The 14,411-nt window shown below is 41.2% G+C and overlaps 1 protein-coding gene across 2 annotated transcripts in view; it reads right to left on the reverse strand.

Moving 5' to 3' along the window:
• The window catches only part of PINX1 (PIN2 (TERF1) interacting telomerase inhibitor 1), an 84,804-nt gene that overhangs the window by 4,883 nt on the left and 65,510 nt on the right, over positions 1-14,411 (reverse strand). The gene's annotated exons all lie outside the window — the stretch shown is intronic.

Here is a 14,411-nt window from a genome sequence, read left to right on the forward strand (position 1 = left end):
GATCATTTGAAAAGTTCTTTCATAACTGTTTCATATCATTTCACGCTAGGTGTTCCCACTTGACCATAGTACCATACTAAAGATATTTCATTAAGGTTGCCTGACACTTCTCATTACAAGACCATTTTCTGTTTTTTCTAACTTTGCCAGGCTAACATTTTCCATGTCATGAGCCCGCCTCAGGCTGAACATTCTGGGGAGATTTCAGCAAAAATGGCTCACTGTTTCTGAGAACGAGGCTAGGGGGAAAATAATACATTTTTCAATAATGCTCAAGCAACCTTAATTCTGGCATTTCTTAACTTTTGAGTGCTTGACTTTGCAACCTTACGGTTCCCTTAATAGAATATATATTATACACACAGAAAAACTATCAGAAAAGAACAAACTCCATTATAGGCCAGATTTAGCAAGGCTTTCACACCAAGAACCACTGCTGAACTCAGAGGTTCTGCAAGTGCATAGTTTGAGAAGCGATACTGTGTCTAGACTATATATATAAAATAAGAAGCAAAAAATCGCCGAGTTGAGTAATGGACATACGGGATTAAGAAAAGGATTAACTTTTTCATAAAGCGATAGAAATAAACTAGGTTGAAAATACAAAGCTTGTTAAGGTGTCCATTATTTACAAACAAACAAGAAAGAGATCTTGGAGTCATTGTGGATAACTCTCTGAAAACATCCACTCAATGTGTAGCGGCAGTCAAGAAAGCTAACCTAACGTTGAGAATTATTAGGAAAGAGATAGATAATAAGACAGTAAATATCATAATGCCACTATATAAATCTACAGCATACCTACACATTGAATATTTCAGGCAGTTCTGGTCACCCCATCTCAAAAAAGATATATTATAATTGGAAAAGATACAGGGAAGGACAACAAATATGATTAAGGGTATGGAACAGCTTCCATCTGAGGAGAGATTAAAAATTTTCAGCTTGGAAAGGATACAACTAAGGGGCGATATAATATAGATCTATAAAATGACGACTGGTGTGGACAAAGCAAATAAGGAAGTATTATTTACTTCTTCACATAACACGAGAACCAGGGGCCACCCGAAGAAATTAATAGGCAGCCATTTAAAACAAACTAAAGTATTTCTTCACACAACACACAGTCAACATGTGGAACTCATTGCCAGGCGATGTTGTGAAGGCCAAAAGTGTAATGGGGTTCAAAAAAAGAATTAAGTAAGTTCCTGGAGGAGAGGTCCATCAATGGCTATTAGCCAAAATGGTCATGGATGCAACCCCATGCTCTGGGTGTCCATAGCCTCTGACTGCCAGAAGCTGTGAGTGGACAGTAGGGGATGGATCACTGGATGACTGCCTGTTCTGTTCATTCCCTCTGAAGCACTTGGCATTGGCCATTGTCAGAAGACGGGATACTAGGCTAGCTGGACCCTTGATCTGACCCAGTATGGCCGTTCTTATCTTGTACCAGAGCAAAGTGGGTGTAAAATGCAATCAAATCAGAATGGTAGCTAGCATTTTATAGCCACATCGATTTAAACTGCTGCACAGGGTGAAGGGCAGCAGTGAATGGGGAGAATACAAAACCACTGATCTCAAATATTGTAGTTATTGTTTGGTGGCATACATGAGTGGTCTCAGTCCTCTTTAGGGTATGATATTTAACTGGCTAGCTGAAGTGGGGTTTTCTAAGTTTTTAAGTGAGGATTTCCAGGTACAGGTCTTTACTCATGTCCATAATCTTTACCCGTGTGAGCAAGAATTTGCAGGTTTGTGTCATTAGCGATGCACCAAGAGTGGCTACTTCCTCATATCTGCTTTCAAGAGAGTTATTCTAGTGGAACTAAAATAACGTTACACTTGAGATTCCAGTAATGTTTGTGTGGGCACTTAAAAAAATTAGGTACTTTTTCCTCTAGGAATACACCTTGTTTTAAAGGGGGAATTTGAGCACAGTTAATGCAACAGTAGGACTCTGTCATTAAGAAATGTTATTTAAAGCTCCTCCCCCCTCACCTCCTCATAATTTTTCTACATTTGATGGGGGAAGATGCAGGAAAAGTTTGACAAGGCAGAATCCACAGAATAAATTGTTAGATTGTTAGCACAGCTCAGTCTTTTTAACAAGGTACCTTCCAATTTGAGTCCTACCAAGCAATACTGGTGCAGATCAAAAATAGCTGCCCTGGTAAGGCAAATTTAAACGGGTCACTTTCTTTTTCCATCTACCTGCAAGATGATTTTGACACCTTGCTCTACAAAATGACAAACGGTCTCCCAGTTTTCTCAGCAATGGACACTAGCCAAAACTGGCCCTCGCTGATATACAAAATGTCCTCAGGGACAGAGCGCCAATAACCCTGGGGCAAACCAGGAAAGGGTTTGTTAATTCCCTTGGCAAGTTCTGATTCTGACAATTTAATTACTGTAATTGAATGTGTATATTAATTGAACTGTATCCATTTATTTTTAAAAATATGGCACAGAAACTTGTTCTTTGGCTAAGCCGTTAACTTCAGAAGGTATTTGTGATCCCAGAAAACAAGCACACTCCACAGAAATTCCTGTATTGATAAGAATTTTAATAACCATGGGCCACTGAACACAAAACTAGCAGGGCATGGAGACAGGGAAGAAGGTGCCAACCCTAAAAAGCCCCCTTCAGTTTAGGGAAAGCTTATGTAAAATCGTAAATCATCTGGAAGGGCTGTTAAGTGCCAGAAATGTTCCTCCTCCCCTTCTATGTTTTACCTGATTAAGAAACCATGGAAACATCCTAGAACTATACACATGGCTTCTCTGCAACCTCTAGAAAGGTGAGATGCAGAATTACTTAATATTTTGCATACTAAGATACATACTTTGAAGCGCTAACCATTTACTGATATTCAATTTTTTTACTTTTTTTAAAAAAACCACAAAGCTGATTTCAATAATAGGTTAGCAGAATAACAACCTTATAGTGTGAAATCCTGGATCCCCTGAAGTCAGTGGCAAAAGGCCAATTGACTTCAGTGGGGTCAGGATTTCCCCCCAGGTTACCTTATACTTCCCTAGCACCTTTCAGCCCAAAGTGAGTTACCAACTATGTATAGGAAATATTTCACCCACCGCTGAAATGCAGCCACCTTTGGTAGGGAACGGGACAGTTGTTAAAAGACACACAGAAACTTGACAACAGCAGAGGAGAGTAAGAGCTGAGTTAGTAGCACAGAAGTCCAGACAGAAAAACTGGGTCCCACATGTTTCTAGGAGGAAAAGTGAGGTAGTAAAAATAACTAGTGGTTACTATGTAAGCAACAGTGGATCTTGTGTTAGTTCAAATAGGTTCATGAACTCTGAACAGGAGAGACAACTGTTCTTAATGCTTCAAGGACAAGATCGGGAGTCAGAAAAATCCGGATTCTAGTTCAGCCTCTGCCACTGACTCACTACGACACCTTGGTCGAGTCACTTTATCTCCCCACATCTCAGCTTCCCTGTTATGTGACTTAACAGGAGTTGTCACTTACATGACTATCAGAATGGCATGGAATAAAAAGTATAGTGGCACTGAGGATGGCATAGTAGAATAAGGTTGAACATATTTTTATTTAGGGCTGTCGATTAATTGAAGTTAACATGCAATTAACAAAAAAAATTAATCATGATTAATCTCAGTTTTAATCACAGTGTTAAACAACAGAATACCAATTGACATTTATTAAATATTTTTGGATGTTCTTCTACATCAAATATATTGATTTCAATTACAACACACAATACAAAGTGGACAATGCTCACTTTATATTTTTTTATTACAAATATTTGCACTGTAAAAATGATAAAATAAACAGTATTTTTCAATTCACCTCATACAAGTACTAGACTGTGATCTCTATCATAAAAATGCAACTTACAAATGTAGATTTTTTTTTTGGTTACATAACTGCACTCAAACACAAAACAGCATAAAATGTCCACTCAGTCCTACTTCTTGTTCAGCCAATCACTAGAAGAAACATGTTTGTTTACATTTACAGGAGAGAATTGTTGCCCGCTTCTTATTTACAATGTCATCTGAAAGTGAGAACAAGCGTTCGCATGGCACTTTCATAGCAGGCATTGGAAGGTATTTACATGCCAGATATGCTAAACATTCATATTCCCCTTCATGCTTCGGCCACCATTCCAGAGGACATGCTTCCATGCTGATGACGCTCATTAAAAAAATAGTGTGTTAATTAAATGTGACTGAACTCCTTGGGGGAGAATTGTATGTCTCCTGCTCTGTTTTATCTGCATTCTGTAATACATTTTGTGTTAAAGTAATCTCAGATGATGACCCATCACGTTGTTCTTTTAAAGAACATTTTCATTGCAGATTTGACAGAATGCAAAGAAGGTACCAATGTGAAATTTCAAAAGATACCAACAGCACCCAACCCAAGATTTAAGAATCTGAAGTGCCGTGAAAAATCTGAGAGGGACGAGGTGTGGAGCATGCTTTCAGAAGTCTTAAAAGAGCAACACTGTTGTGGAAACTACAGAACCCAAACCACCAAAAAAGAAAATCAACCTTATGCTGGTGGCATCTGACTCAGATGATGAAAATGAACACGCATCGGTCCGCACTTGTTGGGATCCACAAATATTTAAATAAATGATATTCTATTATTGTTTAAGAGCATGGTTAATTTTTTAATCACGCGATTAATTGCAATTAATTTTTTTAATTGCTTGGCAGCCCTATTTTTAATAGATGCGCTCCTAAATAACAGAAATTGGGATTGGTGCAGAAATTACTGAGTATATCTATGGTCTGTGTTACAGGACGTCAGATTACATGATTCCTTCTGGCCCTAAAAACCTATGAATCCTACCTCCTGAATCTTTGCTCTGTCAGAGTGGAGAAGTGATTTCCTTCTTGAGGAACTGTACCAATCAGATTTAGAGAATCTGGTTTCATGACTGCTACTTTAGGTCCTCATTGCAGAGATGAGTTTGTACCCCTCCCCTAGAGGGAGTAAAACTTGGCAGGCAAGGAAAAGCTCATGGCTGACTAGTGTCTTTCGACCCCCAGGTCCAACGCTGATGTAAAGAAGCACAGCAAATAAACAGATGTGCATGGCACTTTATAGACCTTAAAGATGACAAGGTCTCTGCTCTGAGGAGCTTGTAGGATCAGGGGTGTAGACTGCAGACACTTGAGCTAGGCATGTGCATAATTGTTTGCAGGATCGGGACCAATCAGACAACACAGCAAGTAATGCACAGTGGTGTTTTTAGTTTAAGCACGATATTTTTTAAAAACTGTTCCCATAGTTCTGTAGCCAATTCTCCCATGTTTAACACTATTTACTGTTAGACAGTAACTGGGTTATGCTAACATCTTTGGCCCATATATTCCATCCACATGAATACCACAGACCCTATTATCCAGAAGAAAGATCTCAAACTTTCAGTGTTTTCTTTCCCTAATATTTTGTTCCTTTTCTGCTATTCATTGTTCTCCTTCACTTCCTCTTGGACCCTCATGTTACATTACAAGGATCATAGAATCATAGAATATCAGGGTTGGAAGGGACCTCAGGAGGTCATCTAGTCCAACCCCCTGCTCAAAGCAGGACCGAAGCAGGATGTAATGGCATATGTACATTAATCAAAGCAGGATGTAATGGCATATATACATTAATCCTAAACTGTAGAACCCACTTACAAGTAAACTTCAAGCGTGAAAATTCCATTTATTGTGAAGCAGAATTAGAATTCTGAATGGTGGCAGCATGTCTGAAAAGGACGTTCATTCTGGTTACTGTAACCACTATAGCTTTACTATAAGCAGATTCTACTGTGCTAGACACCTTGGAAAATGTGTTATCCACCAGTTAGATGCTAAATGTTGTATTCCACAGGCATCATCTCCTTCTCCCACCCCTCTGTTCTGACTAAGCAGACAAGGACAGGGGTTCGGGAGTAACCTATAGAAGAAGGGGAAAGGAGGAATCAGACTTCCAGCCTTGATGCAGCTGTCTCCTGCCAGGAGTGAGAGGAACCAGTTTTGCTAGAATTGCTTCATCTCTGCAAATGGAGAGGGTGAAAAGAGGTGCTGCCACGACTGCTACGGTGTACAAGACGAGGGATCTTTTCCAGAGAGGTCTTTGCCTATTATAGCGACTCCCTGCTTATACAGCAGTTTTTAGACAAGAAAACAAAAGAGCACTTCATTATAAAAAGTCTCACTGTATAAATCTAAAATTACTTTGTTTTTAAGTAACAGTCCAAAATGTGGATTCCAAGACATTATTTAGACACTCTCCTGCACATTTATCGTATATAAATATGCTGTTGTATTTATTAAGTCTTTTTTCCTCCTGAATTCAGAAATGAGGCACTTCAGTTAAAAGGGTGTTAAACTTTCTGCCAAGAGCTTGTGCCAAAGATCTCAGCAAACAGACAATTTCAGCTTTTATTTCTCTTTAAATTCAAATGGGGTTTCAGTTAAAACCAGGAAGATGCCCTCTTACTCAACAATGTGAATCCTATGTATCCAGAATTCTATTTTCTTATTTTAGAAAGAATACATTTTTATTGCTGATCACTCTTCTCAGTCCTAAAGAGCATACACAGCTCTCAGAGACTGAGCTGGATTCTAATCTGGCTCATGCTTCATAACAGAAATGTAAGTAAACTCCAAGTGCACAGCCAAATTTTGCCTTCAGTTACACCTGTTCAACACCACTGAACACAGACGTAACTCATGGGAGAATTTGAAGATTCCAGAGTTGCACAGGTGCACCAGATAAAAATTTGGCCAGAAAGATTTTAATTACTGGTGATATAAGAGCCACAGAGGACACGCTTTACTTTCAGATCCCATGCTGGGCCAACAGCACTGGCAGTTAGGACAAACATTTTTTGAATATTTACTTAGCAAATGTGATACGGTGACACAGAAAGTTCTTATGGAACCTCATAGTGCTGTTCTTACAGAACCACTTTTCAGAGTAGAACCGCACGTATTGCAGTGTAAACAAACAATGGCAGCAGGCAAATCGTGGCCTAGCAGGGCAGGATATGTAAACCCAAAGGTGAACACAGTGGGAGGAGATAACATGTAACATAACATGACGGGGAAGATGTTTGGGGGATAAAGAGAGGGAAAAAGAGGGTACATTAATGCACTGCATACAGTAATAACCAAGCTATGAAAAGGAAAGCAAGACACCTAGACATTCTGGTGACATCCCAATCCACTGTACCTACACAGCTGAGGTCACAAAATTCCTCTTCCTATTCATTTCCTTGTAAATTACAGCTGTGTGTTAGATTTAATAAACAAGGCTAAGGAAGATATTTCCCTTTGGATTCCTCTACTCGTACAATACAGAGATCCAAACAGTGACCTCATCTTCCCTCTTCCAAGGGACTTATTTAGAAGTCCTAATCAGTGTGTTCTCGCCTTGCATAATAATAGAGGAAATATGGTCTGGTAATCAGAGCACAGGACAGGGAGGGCCAGGTCTCCCATGCGCCATTCCTAGCTCTGCTATCGACTCACAGTGCAGTCTTGAACAAGAAGTCACTTACTCGATCTGTGCTTCAGGCTATCCAGCTGTAAAACGGGTCTAAAATTCCTTAACTGACTCACAAGGGAGTTGTAAGTTTTTCATTAATTAAATGTTTGCAAAGTGCTTTGAGATCCTCCAAGGGAAGAAGTAGAAAGTATTATGTAAATACCAAGACCTTACATTTATGCAGCCTTAAGTTGGCAAGGTTGAGTGTTCCAAAGATATCCGGGTTAAGGATGAGCATGCAGCCTTAGCTCAGTCAAGTCCCTTTGTACATATGCATTATGATAGTCTTCAATAACATGACCACATACTATTTTTCAAATACAATTACAACCCTAGATACACACAGATCACCTCAGATTAATCTTGACATCCCTGTACACTTACACTAATTTCAATGCTACAATGGTCCAGTATAGCCTTCTAGTCAGGGCTAGACAGCCCTGAATTCTTTATTACTCGTATTGCAGTAGCATGCAGAGACCCCAATCAGGATGGAAGATCTCATTGTTACATGTGCTGTATAAAGGCATAGAAAGACATGGCCCCTGCCTTGAACAGCATACAATCATCTTATACAGCCCAAGCACACATTTTCACTATGCTGTAATATTTCACCTGTAGAGTTTTCTCCAAGTCTGTGTCCTTATCATATAAATGACTTACAGGAACTGTTTAACTGGCACATATAGTACTGCAGGTTCACACAAATTTGTGTTGCAGATAAACCAGAGGATATATTATTTGGGAAATATGTGACCATACAATTAAAGATGACCATACCACAGTGGCAGAATTATAAGGCAGCCTCAGCTTTTTCATTTCCTGATGTTTAAGTTTGCAATAATGTCGCTTTATTCCCCCATGGAATTAAAGATGCACTGAGAACAGACCCTGCTTCTAGGGGCAATTGTGTTACCTGCATGTGATTCTGCAGATACTGTTCAGCTGCACCTGGAATGTGTCTGTTTTCGACATAACTGTTAATCCTTTTAGTCAGACTCTAGAACACCAAACCCTCTTCAATTGTTGGTTGAAGAGAAGGATTTCTGTCTGCTCCCCACGGTCAGATACGGCACCAGTTACATGGACTGGATGGGACACACGGCAGTGCACTCGGGTAGCCAAATCACAAGCAAGGATATCAGAGGATGGGGGCGTGGGGAGATTCTGTTGAGATAAGCAGTTGGGAGGAATGATGCCGTAATGCACTTGAAAATACCCAAAAGACGGAAAAGATTTCTGGCCAAGATTAGCAGAGGAAGCCGTGTCAGCAGCAGGGCTTGGTTTCTAAAGGATGAGGAAAACACATGTATTTTGAAATCTGAAAATAATATGGACCTATGGGAACCTTTACTTGTACCTCTTTGGTCACGTAAAATCAGGAATTAAAGTTCCTTGGAGGATTATAAAAACAGTATTGCCTGATTCTCTAGGGGTTTTTCCTTAAAATGTCTTTCTATGAAGGAAAATACACAGTTGAAATTACTCCGTAAGGGGGTAATTAGCTTCAGAGCTGATCCATATAACTAGAATTAAGTCAGAGCCCTTGCACTGGGGATACAGACATTTCCTGTTTTTCAGTGAGTGGTAGCAGAGGAGCTGTTAAGAAAGTCTGTGTCACCTTTTAGTCACATATCTGCTTAACAAGCCATCATCGCTAACTAGTTCCTCTCCTTTGCACGGTGCCAAGGCGGCTATCCTTGTGGTTACAGTACAGGACTGCCAATCAGGAGAGCAGCAAGGTGCTCAGACAGGGCAAGCAACAGAAACACAAAGTACTCCCCACCCAGAGTTTGTAGTCTAGGAGGTACAGAAAGACAAGATGTGCCGGGAGTGCAGAGAACTGAGTGTATATACCAAATAGAATCATATGCGTTCTTACTTTTTTTTTTTTTTTTTTTTTGCAGTTGGGGGCCTCCTGGACGAAGTGGGTCTTCAGAAAGGGTTCCAGGCCCAGCTCTGACAAAGACATGCTGTGTGGCCTGGGAAATTCACTTGTGAGCTGGAATTCATTTTGTAGGTGATCTTCTTGTTCTTGCTTTTAAGGACTTAGATCACACATCCTCGCCTACATTTCTGACCCGGTCTCCTGGTGACCATCCCAAGCACTCTGCCAGAGAGATCAGCTGGGACACCTCTTGCCTTCTTTCATAAATGTTTCCACGCCTTCTGCAAGCTTCCCCTTATACCTGGGGCACCCTTCCAAAATGACAACCAAATCACGGGCCTCACAGGATTCCGATCCCTCCAAAAGACACATTTCCACACCAGCACCTACAAAACGTGACCACTTTAAACTTTTTTAAAAACAAAACAAGACAAGACTTATGTATGCACAGCTGAACCACCACTTAACCAGTGTCCTACCTTACTCCGTCCCTTGTGTACGTTATACCCTCACATGTCATGACAATCCCTTGGATTGTAAGCTCTCTGGGGGACGGATCTGTTTTCTCTGAAGCAATCAGCACACGTATAGGCACTATAAATTATCAATCAACAAACAACAACAGATGTGGGGCAGAAATGCACAGTATTGTCACACCTTTTCTGCAGAGACCACATACTTCGTAGTGTGGAATAACTCTACCTGGCCAGTACCTCTGTGCACAAGGGTCTAGGTCCTGCCCATGCTGAACACTTGGCATTAGTGAATGGCTGCCAAACTAACTGCTGTTGGACCTGAAAGAAAGGACTCCAAACCTCCCGCTCTGGGAGGAGGGAAAAAGCCCTTCCCAGCCCTCTTACCATAGAATATCTGCTCCCAGTTCTTCAGCCTTTTAGGGATAAAGTGAAGCCGCCTCACTGGTTCCTTGGTTGCTCCTGAGCATGGCTCCCACTCCCTCTAGTGCTGCCTCTCTCCATGGTATTGAAAGGAGAGAGATTGGGAGTCATGACCCAAAGCAGCCATGCGGTGTTTCCACTTAATCCCAGTCAGGCTGAGAAAACTGAGTTTAGACCCTGCCGGGGGGGAGGGGAGGGGGGGAAGTGAGGCATGAAACTGGGAATTGAGGAGGTAGAGAGAAGGGTGCAGAGAGCGGAGGAAGGGAGAAAAAGTGTGTGCCCAGGGTGAGCATGCCTAGGGTGAACAGTGGAAGGAAGAGGCAGTCTGTTCAGGGATTACACTAGGAGAAGATTATTTCAGGGGCTGGGTGTTTCAGAGAAAGTGGGACAGTGGGGGATGGAATGGAACGCAAACTGCAGTACTGATTACAGATCTGGTGACAGTAGTTCTTGCCTTGAAATAACAGCTTCTAGTGCTCTCTAGTGACAGCCTGAACCAGGGTCAATGTCAGACTTTTCCCAGCCGCCAACTGCATGGCCAACTTGCCAAGAGGAGGTTACAGCTACGGACATTAGCAAGGAGGGAGGTGGGACGGTCTTTAGAGATCACAGCTCTTAATGAACCATGCTCCAGTTTGATCTGAGCAGCCTTCCCACTCTGAGCAAGATGGAGCTTGGCATGCTGAGACCTATAGTTTCCATGGGTCATTCCCCGGTAGGAAAGATGATGGGATTCATGGATAAGGGTTGACATCTGTCCCACAGGCAGAACACTGGCCTTCAGGTAGTTGAAGGCTGCTATCAAATGCCCCCTCACTTTCCTCTTCTGCAGACTAAATAACCCCAGTTCCCTCAGCCTCTCCTCGTAAGTCATGTGCCCCAGCCCCCTAAGCATTTTCGTTGCCCTCCACTGTCCTTCATTAGAGCATAAAGTCTCCTTTTCCCTCACCATTGCTGAAAACCTGGCTCTCTCCTTGCTTCTCTCTCACCTAGATTATTGTACCCTTCTCCTTTCTAGCCTCCTCAGCTCTTACTTCCTCCTACTTCAATCTGTGCAACAGCCTCACCCACCATTTGGCAGATCACACCTTCAGTCCCTTCACCAGCTCGCTGTACCTTTCAGCATCAAATACCTGTACTCGTCCCCTACCTGTTTTTCTACCTCTGTCTCTACCGACCTCCACCCTTGTGTCCAATGCTCATAGATTTTAAAGACAGAAGAGACAATCACAGTCATTTAAGTCTGATCTCCCACATAGCACAGACCACAGAATTTCATCCATTTGGTCTACTCCTATTTGCAGTCCTCAAAATTTTTTTCAGGCTGCCCTTAGCCCAAGGGTAGCCTTCTTCTTCCAGAAGGCGAAGCGTCCTAACTTTCTGCCTTCAATACCTCTTCAAAATTAATTTCTAGGGGCTCACTTTTGACAGCTGACAACTGCTCCACTACATGCTGCTTCACTTCCTCATGCCCTATTCTCAAAACTTCAATGCTTCACACAAGTTTTGGTTAGTACCTTCTTCGCAGTTACCCCGGTCCTCACTTCCCTTTGGTACTGTCATTCCCAGAGTTCACCTAATTCAAAATGATAAACTCTGCAATTTTTTAAAGTCTGCAAAGGCATATGGCAATGCAGATATATTTAGTAACAGTGACCAGAAGAGGATGAGGAAATGCCAATGCCTATAAATCCAAACAGATTTATTGATCTACCGGGATTTTATTACTATAATTTATATAGTGCACTAAGATGCACATGAGCACAGCTGGCCAATGTGCCTCACAAAGAGTGTAATCCCTGCCGCACAGAGCTCACAAGCTAAAGCCACGAGTGGGTACAGAACAATACAAGAAAGTGCCATGTAAGCACACCAGTATGGATGATCCAATGTCTCTTGGTAAGGTCCTTAAACTGTTTCAGGAATAAGCAGCAGCACGAGGGAAGATGCGAAGATTTGAAGGGAGACGTCAGGAGTGATTTAGTTGGGGATTGGTCCTGCTTTGAGCAGGGGGGTTGGACTAGATGACCTCCTGAGGTTCCTTCCAACCCTGATATTCTATGATTCTATGAGTGAGGACATGATGAAACAGGAGGAAAAACCAATATCTCATCTGTCACAAGTGCTTTATCGTCTGTGGTTAAGAAACGATGTAACTGTAGAAGCTGTCAAGAATCGGTGAAGCTTTGTTCTCAAGTTAGAGCAAAAACACAGGAGCCAGGATACGTTAAGGTGCTAACTCTCCAATAAGAGACTGAGTAATTTACTTGACTCCCTGTAATTCGGCCTAGCCAGCTAGTTCACGGAGAAGCAGGATCTGACCGAAGAGCAGATGCTAGTTAGAAACAGCTACCATTTTTTATGGTATGTTGAGCACTAGCAGGGTGGCTAGCATTGTGGAGAACTCACAGAAGCAGTGTTGCCAACTCTCATGATTTTATCATGAGTCTCATAATTGTTGTTTTTCTTAAAGTCCCAGCTCCTGGAGTCAAGTGGATATGTGATTTCAGCCTTCATTCTTAAAGAAAAAGTAAGTTTCTAGCCCTTGTGACTGTGGAGAAAGCTTCAAAATGTGGCCCCACGTGTGCTAAAGGCTCAAAAGGCAGAAGACAGATACAAATCTATTATTTTTACATAATCTCATTCTTTTAAAGCCAATCTCATGATTTTTGAACAGTTAGGGTTGGCAACACTGCAAAAGGAAACTGACCCTGCCCTGAGGAGCTTACCAGTCTCAACATTAAGGGTTTTTATTAGGGCTGTTGATTAATCGCAGTTAACTCACACGATTAACTCAAAAAAATTAATCGTGATTTAAAAAATTAATCGTGATTAATCGCAGTTTTAAATCACATTGTTAAACAGAATACCAAATGAAATTAAAAATTTTTGGATGTTTTCTACATTTGCAAATATATAGATTTCAATTACAACACAGAATAGAAAGTGCACACTGCTCACTTTATATTATTATTACAAATACTTGCACTGTAAAAATGATAAACAAAAGAAACAGTATTTTTCAATTCACCTCATACAAGTACTGTAGTGCAATCTCTTTATCGTGAAAGTGCAACTTACAAATGTATATATTTTGTTACATAACTGCACTCAAAAACAATGCAAAACTTTAGAGCCTACAAGTCCACTCAGTCCTACTCCTTGTTCAGCCAATCGCTCAGACAAACAAGTTTGTTTACATTTACAGGAGATAATGCTGCCCACTTCTTGTTTACAAAGTGAGAACCGGTCTTCTCATGGCATTGTTGTAGCCGGCGGCGCAAGGTATTTATATGCCAGATATACTAAAGATTCATATGTCCCTTCATGCTTCAACCACCATTCCAGAGGACACACGTCCATGCTGATGAGTTCTGCTCGATAACAATCCAAAGCAGTGCGGACTGATGAATGTTCATTTTCATCATCTGACTCAGATGCCACTAGCAGAAGGCTGATTTTCTTTTTTGGTGGTTTGGTACTGTAGTTTCTACTTCGGAGTGTTGCTCTTTTAAGACTTTTGTAAGACACCTCATCCCTCTCAGATTTTGGAAGGCAATTCAGATTCTTAAACTTTGGGTCAAGTGCTTTAGAAATCTCACATTGGTACCTTCTTTACATATTGTCAAATCTGCAGTGAAAGTGTTCTTAAAACGAACAAGATGTGCTCAGTCATCATCCGAGACTACTATAACATGAAATATATGGCAGAATGAGGGTAAAATAGAGCCAGAGACATATAATTCTTCCCCAAGGAGTTCAGTCACAAATTTAATTAATGCATTTTTTTTAAATGAACGTCATCAGCATGGAAACATGTCCCCTGGAATGGTGGCCGAAGCACGAAGGGGCATATGAATGTTTAGCGTATCTGGCATGTAAATACCTTGCAACGCCGGCTACAACAGTGCCATGAGAACACTGGTTCTCACTTTCAGGTGACACTGTGAACAAGAAGTGGGCAGAACTTCCCCCAAAATAATTCCTAGAGCAGGTCTTTCAGAAAGACATCCAATCTTGATTTTAAAATTATCAGGGATAGAGAATCCACCACAACCCTTGGTAAATTGTTCTAATGGTTACTTACTC

This window comes from Natator depressus, chromosome 3 (genome assembly GCF_965152275.1).
Source record: "Natator depressus isolate rNatDep1 chromosome 3, rNatDep2.hap1, whole genome shotgun sequence".
NCBI classification, from domain to species: Eukaryota; Metazoa; Chordata; order Testudines; family Cheloniidae; genus Natator; species Natator depressus.